Genomic DNA, 14,461 nt, shown 5'->3' with positions numbered 1-14,461 from the left:
CACCGTTTTTATGGGGATGCCCACAGTGTCCTGACTCCCCAAAGTGCTGATTGACAGCTGAGCCACCGCCGGTGGCCTTTAGCAGTACAGGGCACCCGAGTGATGGCTCAGCTGTCCAATAAAGCAGCCTGCGACTCAGTCACATTCTCGAGGAATGTTTCCTGGACAAAAGCGGAACTATAGAGACCACTGCTATCTGCTACCACTAAGATGCAGAATGAGCAAATACAGCAAAGAATATCTTCTGTGTATCAAGGTTCCTGGACTTGTGGTATTTTTTAGCTAATGATCCCAATAGGATGGTCAGAAAAATCAGATGCTTCTCTACAAACAGAACACAATTTATTACAACTAATAAGTGCACATAAGACCCACTGAGGTCATAGGTTCGATTCCCAACCCAGACCTAACTGTGCAGAGTTTGTATATTTTGTTTAAAAGAAAGAAGTGTTGTGGTTGGTGGAGCGCAATGAATCAGATAATTAGTGCAGCCCACTCCAATATAATGTGGGGGTACACCACCCCCAAAGATGAAATACTGAACAAAAAAGTTATATGGAGTGTGGCGCACTATACCTGAAAGATGTTGTTAAACACAAATCCAATTCATTTCAACAGGATTTATTTATACACATAAAAGCAAAAAACATGTAGGGGGAAAAAGCAAGGGAAATACAACACTGATGCAATGCTCCTATGGAAACGTAGATACACTCTGGTCTCAGATGTAGTTTGACAGTCTGGAAATGAATGGGTATCTCACCATATGGATGCACTGCGGTGGGCTATACTGAAGATGGAACCAGTCTGCGGCACCACCGCAGTGAGCTTACTTCCAAAGGCCTCCAGAGTCCGAATAAAGTGCTTGTGCGTCTCCAATAAAGTGCAAATGCAGTAAAGTGTCAAGTGCCAAGGTGCTTCAGTCAAAAAGTGCAGTGGCTTGTAGTCGTCAGCAACGTGTTTCGAGGACTTCAGTAATATCCTCTTTCTCAAGCTGGATATAATTGATATGAGCCCAGGAGCCGTTTTTATACCTGCTTTCTGGGCTCAAACTGGCTCAGAAGCCAATCACTGTTCCGCGATTTTCACGGGCCGGAAGTGCCGTGCGTTCCACACGGTACTTCCTGTTTGCGTTCCAAGTCGCGTCATGTCACTTCCGCTTCCGGTTTGTCGCTATTGTGCAGCGATCTTATATGCTCTTTTTTTTTTCTTTGAAATGCTCCTTGGAAACATGAAAAACATCTTGACTGATTTTTAAAGACACCATGGTTATCCATTTGTAGCCGGGATTCGCTCAGCTTTTCCTCTGAAATTCCGATATAGGTTTTCGGCCATCTTTAATCAGGGCAAACTTGCTGGTAAATCTTCTCTCAGCCCAATTCTTTATTTGTTTCAGGGGGGACTGACATTCCTCTTACCGTCTATACCGTACTTTGTATTCCGGTAATGTCCCTAAGTACCGGGAATGTCAGCCCCCCTGATTTTGTACAGAAGTAAGCCACTGCACTTTTTGACTGAAGCACCTTGGCACTTGACACTTTACTGCATTTGCACTTTATTGGAGACGCACAAGCACTTTATTCGGACTCTGGAGGCCTTTGGACGTAAGCTCACTGCGGTGGTGCCGCAGACTGGTTCCATCTTCAGTATAGCCCACCGCAGTGCATCCATATGGTGAGATACCCATTCATTTCCAGACTGTCAAACTACATCTGAGACCAGAGTGTATCTACGTTTACATAGGAGCATTGCATCAGTGTTGTATTTCCCTTGCTTTTTCCCCCTACATGTTTTTTGCTTTAATGTGTACAAATAAATCCTGTTGAAATTAATTGGATTTGTGTTTAACAACATCTTTCAGGTATAGTGCGCCACACTCCATATAACTTTTTTGTTCAGAGTTTGTTTATTTTCCCTGTGCTTGCGTGGGTTCCCTCCAGGTGCTCTGTTTCCTCCCACAATCCAAAAATATACTGGTGGGTTAATTGGCTTCCAAAAAAATGAACCAAAGAATGTCTTTGTGTGCATGTGGGGAATATAGATTGTAAGCTCCACTGGGGCAGGGACTGATGTGATTGTTCAAATATCTCGGTAAGCGCTGCAGAATATGTGTGCACTGTAGAAGTAATTGGTAATAAATAAATAAGACATGCACAGTAATATTCAATTAAAAAAATTACTTAAATGACTTTTTATACTAAATGTTGACTGACTAAATACCAGTTATGGATAATGTGAGTATTCTTTAAACAATTTACCTTTTCAGTAGTCCTACAGATGTCATGCTTCAATAGCAAACTAAAGCACTATCACATAAGAATCCCAACTAAATGTCCAAGACACTTGTGGAGATTAATATCTAACTTGGAATGATTAAAGTCATGGCACCAATGTTTTACAAATCGGGCAGCACGGTGCACATTTCCAGTACATGTGTGATGTATGCAACAAAGGAGTTTTCATGGATTGTAGCGCTGGAACAGTAGCAGAAGATTGCTGAGTTGTGTGCAACTCAGAATCAGGCAGTTTGGTGCACAGATTGAACTGGTTCTATTGGAGAGAGTTCTATATACAATTATTACTATAAGAATGGATTCATTTAACTCTACAGCTCACCTTCAAACAAATTGGGATGGCTAGGAAAAATTATTATGGGCCTATTTATCAAGTGATAAAACACTGTGAATGATAATACTTGTTGTGTATGATAAATGGTGCTCCAGTTAATCAGCTCCCATCTGTCATTTTTCAAACATGACAGTTAGGAGCTGAACATATGACAGTTGGAGGCTGATTGGCTGGAACAAGTTTGGTCACACAAATAGGGCCTATTAGGTCCGAAGGGTGCAAGGTGCTATTCGGGTGCCATCTTCATGCTTTAAATGCACGACAACAGCACCCGATTCAGCCCGATCTCGCACCCTTCAGTGGCCCAAATTCACTTAAAATTGCTCGCAACCCTATGGAGTTGCGAGCGCTTTCAAGCAAATTCAGCCCACCGTAAAGTGCGTCCAACTAGATGTCATACTACAGGTCTCCTAATCAGCCTATAAAATGCCAGTTAAGAGCTTTGATAAATTACAGTTAGGAGCTGGTTGTGGTAGTTTATCTCTTTATAAACTTTTATAAATCCCTCTTGTCACTTACCGGGACAATATTCTATGGGCCGGATTCAGAGATGTACGTTAATGCCGCCACAACTGAAAGTGTGCAAGTAGAGACTGTGCAGGACTCCAGGTTTATTCACAAACTATTGATTTTTGGTTATTTGGCTGCCTAAAAGTGTAGGGTGACTTAAAGGCACATGTGTGTCTGGTTCTTCTAAATAATGGCAAATGATACATAAAACAAGTAACAGTTTACTGTGTTATCATTGTGCTAACTGACTTTGACTTGTGTATTGAATTGTGTTGGCCAGACTCTGATTGAGGATTTTGAGTTGCAAACTAAGCTCAGGATATAAATATTAACAAGTAATATATCTCCTTTCTCTTGTACGCCAGAAGAGAGCTGTCAGCGTCCCTGCGGATTATTATATTGTGTCCCTTTTTATGCTTGGGTAAGATGATAAGTAAGTGGTCTGGGCTTCATTGTAAAAAATAAATTGAATTTCACACACAATGGGTTTGCAGTTGGCCTCGGATGAAACACTTGAGTTTAGGGGAGCGTTTTGATCCATCACACCAAAACAACATGAGGTTTGTAAGTCACATGGTAATTACCAAGTAAGTGCTCCATTAAGAAGACCAAAATCCCTATGTTTAAAACATGCCTGTTTTATTATAGAGGGTCACTAGTAATCGTATGAATGACTGTTGCTGAAATGCTCCGGATTATAGGATTTCCCCCTGTGACAAAGCCCTCGTTTATAACCATGTAGGATTTTCTGCACATGGGAAGGTGTGAGATATAGCTGTATGAATGAAAGTCCCTGTATCTGTCAATCCCTTCAACTCTGTCTCTTCTTGATTTGTTCCATGGTGTGCTGAGGATAGCTACAGACATTGTCTGTGTGACAAAGGAATTCATACACCCAAAGCCATGGTAACAACGTTTCATTTAAAACTCCGTATAGCAAAGCCATTCATTGTGGAGTAATGGCTTCACAACTCATAGGATTATATTGCTCCCATATGATATATTAATATTTTGCTGCTGGATACGTTGCCATAAGATTATCTAGTTGTAGAGGCCTATAACTTCTTAAAGAAAAGTACTGTACAATTGAGGTTACCAGAATGCAGAGGTGCAAATGTGCAGAAACCCTTCGCAATCAATCAAAAATCGACTTCATTGTCTAAAGGAAATTAAATTCAAGGCCAGATTAACAATGGGCTACAGCTCCAGGCCTCCATATAAAAATAGGCCAAACATCATAACAGCATGATGATCACAGGATGACACCAGTTGGCCCAAAATTATCACTATGAAAATTGTATTTCTATTTTCCACATTATGCTATTTTTTTTAGTTTTATATATTTAGAGAGCCATTGGGTCTTATAGTGTATGTACAGGCCTACATAGCATTGGCCTCACCTTCACCACATTTCATAATAGGCCCTGGAACATTTTCTGCTCCAGGTTCATTAGGCCCTTAACCCGGCTTTCAGGATATCACAATTAATTGACCAAAACATAACGAGATGTTACTGAAATTATTCTACATGAATTTTCATGTGTTCAATGCTTATGTCAACAATGTGATACTTCCCTGTAAGTATCTGTTATCCATGGCTACATTTTAGATCTTTTTTATTTTACATAGCTAATTGTGACATTGTTGAAAGTATGTACTTGGCATGGCTAGCAGTTGTTTGTCCAGATTATGTGGATTTAGTATATCCATCTATGGAAAGAAACTAAGACTATGAATAAGGAAAACATGGAATATGGAAAAAAGTTCTGCTTCATGATTAATGTCTTAAACCATTTTTTTATAGTTTAGCCATATACTTTATTAATAACTGTCTGGAACCATAAATCATCATAGTATCTGTATGCATGAACAAGCACTGCAACCAATAGATACAATTGTATTGCATTACCATGTAGACTGGTGTAGCCACGCTTATTGTGGCTACATCGTTCTACTTATATGGCAGATGCATGCTGGCACATGTATTCATCGTAGTTGCACCCGTGGCCGATTACATTACATTGGCTGGCAACTCAGCACATGAGTAAGAAAAAACTAAGATGTTGGATTTTAGGAAGGCTGACTGCAAAAATGGGGAGATGTTTACGCGACTCATTAGCGGATTGGAGGAACTTGAAAGGAGTGCAGGAGAGGTGGAAAAAATTAAAAAGTGCTTTACTAAATTCAACGGACCATTGTATCAAAAGGGTTATGAAAAGTACCAGGAAAAGGAAGCCAGTGTGTTTTACTAAAGAGGTATCAACTAGTGTAAAAGCAAAAAAGATGGCCTTTTAGGACATACAAGCAGACTCAAAATAATAATAAGTGTATCTTGCCAGACGCAAAGAACCTAAGAAAGTGATCAGGCGTGCCAAGGCACAAGCTGAGGAGAAAATGGCTAAGTCAGTAGATAATGGAAACAAAACTTTTTTTTAAGTATATAAGTGAAAGGAGAAAATCAAATGGAGGAATAATAAGACTGCGGACAGACACTGAGAATTTGGTGGAGGGAGACAAGGCAATTGCAAATCATCTAAATAATTACTTTTTCTCTGTATTCACTATAGAAGGAGAAGGGAAGGGACCACAGTTAAGTTGCAAGGACATTAATAAAAATAAGGTAGATGGAAGTACATTTACTAGGGAGAAAGTCCTAACAGAACTTTCAAGACTGAAAGTGGATAAATCAATGGGGCCAGACAGAGTGCATCCAAGGATACTAACAGAACTAAAAGATGTGTTGGTAGCACCATTAACAGATTTATTCAACCAGTCAATAGATACAGGTGCAGTTCCAGAGGACTGGAAAAGAGTAAATGTAGTTCCACTGCACAAAAGCGGAAGCAAAGAAGAAGCAAGTAACTACAGACCAGTGAGCCTCACATCAGTAGTAGGGAAATTAATGGAAACACTATTAAAATTAAGAATAGTGGAATATCTTAAATTAAACAACTTACAGGATCCAAAACAGCATGGTTTTACTGCAGGGAGATCATGCCAAACAAGTCTCATTGACTTTTTTGACTCCTTGACCAAAATACTAGATGAAGGAGGGGGCTGTAGACTTTAGTAAGGCATTTGACACTGTCCCACATCGCAGGCTACTAAATAAACTTGAAAGTGTGGGATTGGATTATAAAACAATTAAATGGATAAGAACCTGGTTGCAGGATAGGAAACAGACAGTTGTAGTAAATGGAGTGTATTCTATGGAGGGACATGTTACCAGTGGAGTACCCCAGGGATCTGTACTTGGATCAGTGCTCTTTAATATCTTTGTTAGTGACATTGCAAATGGTATTGAAGGGAAAGTATGCCTTTTTGCAGATCACACAAAGATATGCAACAGAGTAGACACACCAGGAGGGGTAAATCAAATGACTGATGATCTAAGTAAACTTGAGAATTGGTCAAGAGCATGGCAACTACAGTTTAATGCTAACAAATGCAAAATTATGCACTTGGGACTCAAAAACCCAAAGGCTCAATATAGTATCAAGGGAATGGAAACTACTGAGGAGGAAAGAGATCTAGGAGTCACTATTTCAAGTGACTTAAAGGCAGGAAAGCAATGTAGCAAAGCAATGAGTAAGGCTAGTTAGATGCTTGGTTGTATAGGGAGAGGAATCAGTAGCAGAAAAAAAGACGTAATAATGCCACTTTATAGGTCATTGGTACGGCGTCATCTGGAATACTGTGTCCAGTTCTGGAGACCATATCTTCAGAAGGATATAAATACATTGGAGAGTGTACAAAGAAGGGCAACTAAAATGGTGCATGGCCTACAGTACATCACAAAACTTACCTGGATAGACTAAAAGATCTTAACATGTATAGTTTGGAGCAGAGAAGGGAAAGGGGGGACATGATATAAATCTTCAAATATATCAAGGGTTTTAACATAGTGCAGGAGGGAAATTTTCTTCAAAGGAAAAGAAGTAATAGAACATGAGGACATGCACTGAAACTGGAGGGAGGTTGGTTCAGGGGAAATGTTAGAAAGAATTAAACAGTAGAACAATTTAAACATGCTGGGGATAGGCATATGAATATCCTTACAAAGAAATAAGGATTAAAAGGGGTTGAGATTACCTGAAGGGTAAAAAAAGGGGCAGACTACATGAGCCAAATGGCTCTTATCTGCCGTCAAATTCTATGTTTCTATGAAACATACAGGTATTAAAAAAGTCCCCTTTCCAAATGAATTCTTGACTCTCCATTAAGGTCAGATGTTTTTATTTTGTTATGGATTCATCCTTGTGTTTTGGTTTTGCAAAATCACCCTCAAGTGTTTTGGTTTGAATTCAGATTTTGTTTTGGTTATAAATCAATTTTTACAAAATTGATATTTAAAAAAAAAAACACACAGCTAAAATCGAGTCATTTTGTATTCCAAAACCTGAAATTTGGATTTAAAACCCAAATTCCAAACCACAGAAAGAATCAAACCAGAACCAGGTTTGGATCAACCCTCCTCAAGATGCACAAAATTCAAAGAATTTTAAATTTTGGGGGAACCAAAACAAACACCTCTAGTTTTTTTTTTTATTTTTAGATGAACATATCCAAAGTTCCAATATTGTACAGATAATGTACATTCAGGGGTAAATATAACAAACAGCCTGCAGGTATCCACAGTTTACCGGAAGTCTGTCCAATGTTTTACAGTAGCAATCAATAATCTGGTTTTGCCTTTTTAATGTTTGCCCAATGTTTTAATGTATGTACTGTAGCTATATAATTTACCCCTAATTATCATTTACCCCTTTTGTGTCTGATTTTTTTAAGGCACTTGTAGGCCTAAATTACTCCAACCCAATATTATGCATTAATATTTGCCAAGTGGAGGGTGAAATTAATAGTCCAAAATTTAAGACTAACCATCTAACCAGCATTTAACCAGTATCTGTTATCTCTGTGATGCATCTGTCACTTCTAAATACTGTTACCTTAGATATGGCATAACTTGTAATTTCACAGATCCCCTGGTGTATATAATGGTCTATTAATATGTTCCACTTCTTTAGAAGTGGAATCTTTTCAAATTAAAAGCAGTGTTGTTGTCAATAACTCTCACATGTGAAGCCATTTGCATTGATAAATAGATCAAGGTTGTGGGGCCTTGTCCCATTGCACATAACTGGACTGTTACTGCATTGAATCGTGTTAACATTAGACTATAGGTAAACCACTATCTCAAAACCAAATTTGTAATTTTGGATAGAACTTATGCTACAGAATCTCTGAGTAGTATAGTTGTGTTTAGCTCAGGATTTCACAGTTAATTGAATAAAACATTCTGTGCCACAATTGTGCCAGTTCCCTGCAATAAACTCTGCCTAAATACCATAATCAGACAAGTGGTCTCCACACAACAAAACTGTTCATTCAAGCAGAAAGTATCTGGATCAAAACTACAGGGCATTTTCCTTTAAATACAGAAGGATTACTGGACATATCCTTTGCTGTTTTATATTGCAATTAAAAAGAGCTTTTATGCAAACTGCAAAACAGACATAAACACTGTCATTCAAATGTAATAAAACGTCTTCTCGGCCAATGGCCACATCCTTGAACGAGGCAATATATAGGAGAAATAAGAAAAGGATTACAATGCAGATAAACATTATTCATGATTAGAGCACGATGTAATAAATTGGCACTGATTTCATGGGTTATTGCCAGTGGTTTTATTAAAACTTCTTGCCAGTACAATCTATAACTATAAAGTCTCCGTCCTATGTTCTGTAACTGCTTAGCTGCACATGACATGAATCCAACAGTGTATTGTATTAAGTAAGCAATTAAACTCCTTGTAATGGAATCCGGCTCAGGAAGGCATTGGATTCAAGGTTAATTTGGAAAAAATATGAAGTGTTATCAAGTTATTTGTGAGACAAAGCAAACACCCCCTGAATACACTCATAACAGAGGTCTGATTTCATTACACACCAGACGTGTGTTGTCTGAATATTTTTGAAGACAGGGAACAATGGTTAAGTGTCGCGATAGCACTCTCCTAGTTGCCTACCTCCCCGCAATTAATGTGTCCATAGAGGGACATGTAAGGTCCATGAAAAAGGGTATGTGTTTTAAGGCTTAAAAACATCTTAAAAACATCTTAGTAGACTTCCAAGTTCTACAAACAAATGAACATAGTGGGGTAATTCAGACCCGCTTGCTGCGTGCTGAATTCACTCCCCCTGCCAATGTTTGGGGTTTACGCATGCGCGAATATGCTCATGTGCTAACCTCCGGCATGAATGTCAAGTGTTAAACTCGCCAAGGTATTCGCTCCAGGATGAGCAGGCAGGGGGCGGAAGTAGGGGAACACCCAATGATTTATGGCCAATGTCAATCCAATGGTCCAGAAACATTAAGCTTCAATCAACTAGGAAATATCTACCAAAAGGTCCTAATAGTTCTGTGTACATTCTCCATAATCTGTCCATATTTCCTAAGGTTTATCCTGATTACCCCATCCTTCCTGTGGGCGGGCATATGCAATTACAGTATGGTGTGGCAGAAAATCTATAACTTGCAAAATAAAAAAATAACATAATGTGTGCTGCCAATATCGGGCCCTTCCACTTGCTCAAAATTCGCTCTGAATGTTGAGACAACAAAAAAAAATTAAATAGTTTTTGCTGTACCTAGTTTATGTACTGTCATTAAATCTATATTAGCTATTTGATATGAAAGCAAATGCATACATATATAGTGTAGGTATAGAATCGCAAAATACTGCCTCTAATTTTCAAAAATTTTTAAATAAAAAAGCACATGTCACAGCGCAACCCATATATACACAAATACACACAATGTCTTTAACAGGGAAAAAAAAGCATTGACCCTCATGGGGGAGAATAAACAATAGCCCAAAACAATAGAAAAAAACACACACACATTGGCCTAATCAAAATATGAGACACCTAAATTTAATGATTGCTCCCAAGGAAAAAAAAAACAATTGCCCCAGCCAGAAGAAAATTAAACAAACATTGATTCCCCCAGCCCCTTACAGAGGACTGACCTCACCTGCTGGGCTGTCACTAATAGCTGCAGAGCTTCCAATTACTCCAGAAAGTCCATTCCTCTGGAGTCTTCCTCCAGAGAGTTCACACCAGGCCAGTGGTTTGAAACTTGGTCCAACACCATCCTTATCTCAGTCCCACAGCACCTCATCACCTTGGCCCTTCAACACTGTTCACAGTCCCTCAACATTGTCCTCCATCCCTCATCACCTTCCTCAGACACAGCCCTCATCACATACACAGCCACAGCCACATCACATTCCTCAGCCACAACCCCATCACCTACCACAGCCATAGTACCTACTACATTAATAAGCTAAAGCCCCATCACATTCCTTAGCCCCAGCTCCATCACCATCCTTAGCCCTCAGCCTCATCAGCTACTCCAACCCCCACCTTCCTCACCTTCTTCAGACACAGTCCCATCACCATCACCTCAGCCCCTATATCCATTACCATCCTAAGCCTCCTCTGCCAAAACCCCATTACCATTCTCAGTCCCCATCTCCACCACCATCCTCAGACCCATAAACATGCTCAGCCCCCATCTCCCTCACCTGTTTCTGCCACAGCCCCATTAGCTTTCTCATCCCCCAGCCTTAACACTTTCTTCAGCCTTCACCTTTCACTACACCCTGCTCCAGTGCAGATGTGAATGCACATTGATTAGGGTCAAATATGCTAGTCAGTGCCCATGCACATACACAAATTGTTCAGAAGACTATGGCAAATATCTAGTTATATATGTTTTTGTTTTGTGTTTTTTTAATCATTTTTTCAAAAAGAACATACATCAGGCATGATCATATATAGTTATATATGTTTAACAATTGTAACTTAATTATGCTCTAAGTCTAAATAAATGTAGTTTTATTTGAAACACTAGAATTGTCAAAAATAGTTTTTCTTCATTCCACTCCATGGTATTTTCTCAAAATCAATTATTTATGTATTTATTAACAGTCTCTTATATAGTGCAACAAGTAACATTACCCGGTACTTGTAATGTACCCCCCAACAAAAAAAGAAAAGCTATAAACTACAATTTGCAGGGCATTACATATTTATCTATTTATCCAAATTGCAGTTGTTCTTGATGGGCTTTATTACATGTTGACCCAGAAAAATTAGCCAGGAGGAGGGAGGAGGGAAAGGTGAGAATGGTGTGGAACACTGTGTTTTAGAGATTTCTTGCAGATGTTTAATCTGTGCTCTATAAACCAGATTTTTAACTTCATGTTATTCTTCCAATGTACTGTAAGGCACATGGACATAGAAGAACAGGTACTTGTGTAGTTTCACGGCGCCCATTGAAAAATGGGCGTGGTCAGGGGGTGTGACCAGGGCGTGGTCATATGACACTAGGGGAGTGGCTGGAATATTGCATGCCGAAGGCACTTGGCCAAAGTTTACACAGTAATGCCTGTTACACGTCACACACCCAATACATATGACCCATGCCATAATGCCCGTTACACATTATTCCCCACACCATAATGCTCATTACACCGCACAACTGATGCCCATTACTAATATGCCCACACAGTGCCAGATATGCCCCCACAGTGACCCAGTGCCAGATATATGCCCCCACAATGCCACACATATGCCCCCAGTGCCAGATATGCCCCCACAGTACCACACATATGCCCACAGTGCCACACATATGCCTCCAGTGCCAGATATGCCCCCACAGTGCCACACATATGCCTCCAGTGCCAGATATGCCCCCACAGTGCCACACATATGCCTCCAGTGCCAGATATGCCCCCAGTGCCACACATATGCCCCCACAATGCCACACATTTGCCTCCAGTGCCAGATATGCCCCCACAGTGCCACACATATGCCCCCAGTGCCAGATATGCCTCCACAGTGCCACACATATGCCCCCAGTGCCAGATATGCCCCCACAGTGCCACACATATGCCCCCAGTGCCACACATATGCCCCCAGTGCCACACATATGCCCCCACAGTGCCACACATATGCCCCCAGTGCCAGATATAGTGCCACACATATGCCCCCAGTGCCAGATATAATATGCCCCCACAGTGCCACACATAAATGTCCCCACAGCAGCACAACTCACCAGTGCTGGCTGTGTCCAGTCCAGTCAGGTCCTCTCCCCCCTACAGTCCCCTGCTGTTCTGCTTCCCTGGGGAGGGGAGGGGAGGGGGAGGGAGCGCATCTACCGTCCCTTCTGCCTGGCTCTCGCTATCTCGCGGGCTGGCTCCTGATTGGCTGCCAGCCCGCGAGCTCTTATTGGCTGTCGCCTGACAGCCTAGTCTGAGTGACACACTGAGGGGAGGGAGAGAAGCGCAATGCGCTCCCCTCCTCTCCGCTAGCAATCAGCTGTGGCGGGGCGGCGAAAACCATGCCCCCCGCCACTTACATATGCGCGCATGCGCAATAAACACTTTGGGGGAAGATTTGTTATGGCGGTACGGGGTATCGGCAGTATTTCTTTTAACGGTACGCCGTACCACCCCGTACCGCCAAACTTGCAGCTCTGATGGTGGCTAAATCTTGAGGGATGTGTAAAATCTGATAATAAGTACAGTAGATATGGCACTCCTACCAGACGTGGGCCTAAACAAAAGCACTTCTAAGGCATTGGTCCGATTCTGAGGTGTGAGGTGTTTGAGAACTGAACTTGCATAATGTTGGGCTTGATACATAGCCAGTGTCTGCAATTGGGGAAGTGTATATTCTGTTAGGTCTTGAACCCTCAAAGGCGCTGACGCTGTGTTGTTAACTAGGGCCTTCATGTGTGATATGACTTTCGCTTTCCATGATAGTAAGGGCTGTAAAGCTCTTCAATTCTGAAACTCTTGGTTGGCTATCAACGGTAAGAATATTTACTGGTGACTGTTAAGATTGTGTTTATGTCTTGCCAGACGGTTCAGGGTGTCATTAATAGGGGATTTTAAGCTACCGAGTTATTCCCTGTCTGTGACTTTGTAAAAATGACATTAAGTGTTGCTGAGACAACACAGGAGAGATTGATATAGTTTTGTGTCAGTGTGGTTTATTGTGTCATGTATTCAGTCCCTGATATATCTATAAATACAAGCCTGGTTGTAGATCTGTAGGTTAGGGAAATTCCTTACTCCATTAGACACGGGTTGCTGGAGTTTCAAAAGGCTTACTCATGGTCCATTGTTTTGCCATACAAATTTGCGGAACGCCTTGTATATGTTTTTTTGGGCTGTGGTGGTTAGCATAAGTAGTAACATTTGTAGTGGGTACAAAAGTTTTGGGAATGTAATCATTTTTAATATATGAATGCGGCCCAACTAGGATAGCATAAGATGCTTCCACTTCATTTATGGCGGACTGAAGTATTTTAATAATATTTAGCCTATATCATGTCATCTAATGTTTTGGAATATAAATCCAAATAAATTTTATTGCACTTGAAGCCCATTTAATGTGGTGTCCTCTTGCCCTCGGGGTCCGCTCAGGGGGCCTTGATATAGGCCCTGGGACTTGGATCAACCTGGTTGATATTAAGCCAAAATTGCTCAGCGACCATATTTCACCATGTGTACACACCTTTAGTGTGTGCATCCAACTCAGAATCAGAATCATACTGTAATAACCAATCGCAGAGAACTCTACAAACCACACTCCCTGCAAAGAGAAGCAATAACATTGCTAATATTTGAAACATTTTATTTTCTCAAACTTTGTGTAATATGTTCCTAGCAACACCTACAGTAGTGCTTATTTTATTGTTATAATGCCCACACAGGATCTTATTTTGCTCTTTTGGAGGTTTGATACAAACTTGCAGCAAGACCCAAGCAAGGACTCGGTTTGGCTCAAAAGTAAACCACAAAGTTCTGGAGTCTTCCGAATCGCTCACCTATACCAGGAAACAGCTAAAAGGAGGTCATTTTAGAAATGAAAAAAATAAGAATCTGAAGACTTTGTCAAAGCATGGAAGCTACTATACATGGAAGCTACTATACTATACTGGTATCATCTGGTAGGGAAGCACTGGTACTTTATTTAGAATACCACTATCTACACAGGGAGAAAGGCACAGGATATACCCAAGGGCCATAACCAGCGGCATGCAACTAGTGTCACTGCACAGAAAGCAAGGGAGCTGTGGGCAACACCATTGCAGCCCCATGGTACTTGCTTTTGTCTAGTAGGATACCTGGAACTGCATCCTCCATCCAGGATTTCTGCTACAGCGCTGTTGGTGCAACCTACGGAAGCTCCTGACAGGCATCATGCAATCAGTGCAGCCAATTGGATAGCTCTCAGGACACCAG

Source organism: Crinia signifera, chromosome 6 (genome assembly GCF_055691185.1).
Source record: "Crinia signifera chromosome 6, ASM5569118v1, whole genome shotgun sequence".
In the NCBI taxonomy this organism is placed as follows: domain Eukaryota; kingdom Metazoa; phylum Chordata; class Amphibia; order Anura; family Myobatrachidae; genus Crinia; species Crinia signifera.
The sequence above is the reverse complement of the archived record's forward strand: the minus strand, read 5'-3'. Positions refer to the sequence as shown.